The sequence below is a fragment of the Nicotiana attenuata genome, unplaced genomic scaffold (genome assembly GCF_001879085.1).
Source record: "Nicotiana attenuata strain UT unplaced genomic scaffold, NIATTr2, whole genome shotgun sequence".
Classification (NCBI taxonomy): Eukaryota; Viridiplantae; Streptophyta; class Magnoliopsida; order Solanales; family Solanaceae; genus Nicotiana; species Nicotiana attenuata.
Window position 1 is genome coordinate 210,101 of NW_017672158.1, and position 3,735 is coordinate 213,835.

The 3,735-nt window shown below is 37.6% G+C and overlaps 1 pseudogene; it reads left to right on the plus strand.

The window, feature by feature from the left end:
* Positions 1-3,686, plus strand: part of LOC109212102 — a 54,100-nt pseudogene extending 50,414 nt beyond the window's left edge.
* The last annotated feature ends 49 nt before the right edge of the window (positions 3,687-3,735 follow it).

Here is a 3,735-nt window from a genome sequence, read left to right on the forward strand (position 1 = left end):
GGGAGCGAGTGGTACGCCTACCACAAATGATATTGAAATGGGAGCGAGTAGTACGCCTACCACAAATGATATATTGAAATAGGAGCGGGTGGTACGCCTACCACGAGTGATACCGAAATGGGAGCGGGCGGTACGCCTACCACGAGTGACATTGAAATGGGAGCGGGTGGTACGCCTACCACGAGATATTGAGAAATGGGATCGGGTTGCACGCCTGCAACAAGATCAGTTGAATATGAAAGTTGCCTTATCTTTTCGTTATTGTTAGGAGTTGAACTGTAGATGTACGTACCATTATTCCTGATATTTTGTTTCTATCGGTCACCCCTAAAGCATGTTCCCTTCCCCAGCTTAAATTGTTATTTTGTTGCTATTTTTCCGTTGTACTTGTATATATATGTCAGCACAGGTTTATCTGGAGTCTGGTCCTAGCCTCGTCATTACCTCGCCAGGGTTAGGCCAGACACTTACCAGCACATGGGGTCGGTTGTGCTGATGCTACACTCTGTGCTATTTGCACAGGTCCAGGTTTCGAGCAGCAGCAGCATCAACATTAATATGGGAGTACGCCTTCAGTCCGGTGAGACCCGAGGTAGCCTTGCATGCGTCCGCAAGCCCGGCGTCTCCCTTATTCTCTCTTTTCAGCCTGTTGCCTCATTGTATTCGAGACAAACAGCTTATGTTTTCTTTCAGACGTTTGTGTTTAGTATTTCTTAGCAGTTCGTGAGTATTGTGACACCAGTCTTGGGTAGAGGATTATATTGACTATTCCGCATGTTGATTCAGTTTCTATAATTAAGACTTCCGCTACTATTTAATTTCATTATTTTCATATTGTTGCCATTAATTGTTAAAATGGATTATGTTGTAAACGGAAAGTAATTAAAAATTTGGCTTGCCTAGCTTCTACGAGTAGGCGCCATCACGACTCCCGAGGGTGGGAAATCCGGGTCGTGACATTAAATTGACAAGTATTCAAAAATTCCCACTATTGTCCACACTTTAGTCATAATTTCATGATCGTCAGTTATGCTTTGGCATACTTCAGTTTGCCGACTCTTACACGCTAAAAATATGTGTAATCAGGGGAGAAGGTACATGGTAGCAAGGGTGGTCAACTGACCACTCTTCGTCGAAAAATAATATCGTGTATATAGGTAAAATATTAGGATTTATATAGTTGTAATACATATTGAACACCCTTGTAACAATGAAGAACCATAGCCCTGTGGCAAAGGGTGGTCAAAACTGCCTCAGGGACGCAGGATCAAACCCGCAGCTCGACATTTTTTCATTTTTGTTGCAGTACAACTCTTTTTAAAGACAACAAAATAAACGACGTCGTTTTCTTTGTTTGACTTGCTTTATAGTATAAAATCGGGAATAAACAGATTACAAATCTGTATAAAACAAAAATTTGGAATAAACAAATCTAATCCCTAAAGTCAAAATCCATCTCCAATTCCTCATTCTTCACGGTCTGCATCTGAAGACTGAAAGTTCTTACTGCTCTGCTCTCCACCGACTATCCAGATTCCAGTAAATTTCTCTGATTTTTGGTGTGATAAATATTTTTGGGACAGTACACTGGGAGTAATAAGTAATTAGTTAGCATTTATGTATATTGCTTGTTGTAAGTTCAAACACAAATTGTTGATATGTTCCTTTTGTTTATTTAATTGTTGAGGAGTAATATGTTTTAACTAGTTTATACATTCAACAGATTGAAGTTGCAATGAATTTGCTGAAATTTTACAACAAAGTACCAAAAATAAGTTCGGCGTCTCAAAATGCCGATCAATCAGAGTTTCCCTCGCATTCTTCTCTAAGACAAGAAATTGATACAATTGCTCCACAGTCCGACCCAGCTAAAAGAACTCCAATATTGGAGTATCATCCAAACCATCGCGATGAAATAAGGAGGGCATACATTCAAGGTGGTGCTTGCCAACCTCGGTATCATGACTTCCCTCAATCTCACTTTTCTAGATTTATGCGTCATTTTAATCCTCTATGGTTTGATGAATTTAATTGGTTGGAGTATAGTGTAAGTACCGATGCTGAATATTATTTAACTTGTTATTTATTTAAGGGCGAAAGTATTCAGCAAGGTGGTGGTGATGTTTTTTCGAGTAAAGGGTTTAGGAATTGGAACAGAAAAGAATGTTTTAAGAAACATGTTGGTTTGCCAAATAGTATTCACAATAAAGCAAATAGAAATTGTGATGATCTAATGCAGCAAAAACAGTCTATTATTGCTACATTTGACAAACAGTCTGATCAAACTAAGCGTGAGTATTAGCTTCGCTTAAATGCTTCAGTTGATGTGGTAAGGATTCTTTTGACTCAAGGATTTGCTTTTCGCGGTCATGTTGAAAGTGAAACGTCATTGAACAAAGGTAATTTTATTGAAATTCTTTCATGGTATGCGGCTAAATGTGACAAGATTGAACCCTTTGTGTTGAAACATGCTCCAAAAAATAATAAGATGACTTCTTCAGATATTCAAAAAGAAATTGTGACCGCATGTAAGATAGAAACTATTAAGGCTATAATAGAGAATCTAAATGGTGACTACTTTGCTTTATTGGTTGATGAGTCTTTAGATGTGTCACGCAAAGAGCAAATGGCTATTGTTTTACGGTTTGTCGATAAAAAAGGAAGTGTGATGGAAAGGTTTATTGGCATGGTTCATGTTCGAGATACTAGTGCTTTATCTCTAAAGAAAGCAATTGTCGATGTACTTGTTCATCATTCTTTAAGTTTATCTTCTATACGTGGACAATGTTATGATGGGGTAAGCAATATGCAAGGTGATATTAAAGGTCTTAAGAATTTGATTAAACAAGAAAGTAGATCGGCTCATTCTATTCATTGTTTTGCACATCAACTTCAATTGACTCTAGTTGTGGTTTCTAAGAAGTGTGTTCAAGTAGGTGAACTAAAAATAGGTAAAGGCTTGAATCAAGAACTCGGTCTCGTTAGAGCTGGGGATACTCGTTGGGGATCTCACTACAAGTCGTTTGGAAACTTTATTCGTATGTTTGTCTCTATTGTTGATGTTCTTGATACACTTGTTGAAGATGCAGGTACTTTAGATGATAGAGCTAAGGCATCAGGGTATCTCGAAGCTTGTCAAACATATAAGGTTGCTTTCTTGTTGCATTTAATGACAGATATTTTAGGGATCACAAATGAGCTGAATGTATCCTTACAAAAAAAAGAGCAAGATATTGCAAATGCCATGCTACTTGTTCAAGTAGCGAAGAAAAGATTGCAAACTTTAAGGAGGGATGATGAATGGGATTTGTTTGTTGATAAAGTTTCTATGTTTTGTATCAAGCATGATATTTTGGTGCCTAATTTTGATGATCTATATGTTAACTCTGGAAGATCACGGCGAAAACCTGCTGATTATACTGTCTTTCATCATTATCGTGTTGATGTATTTTGTAAAGTTCTTGATTGGCAAGTTCAAGAACTTAATGATCGTTTTGACGAAGTGACGACTGAGTTGCTTCATGGAGTTGCTTGTTTGAATCCAATTGACGCATTTTCAAGTTTTGATATCAGAAAAATAATGAAGATGGCTGAATTGTATCCTGATGACTTTGATGAATTTAGGATGAATGCTCTTGAGAATCAGCTTGCGAGTTACATTATTGATGTTCATGATTTTATGAAAGGTTACGTTCCAACTCTAAACTAGGGTCGTTTCTGTATATTACTAAAAGA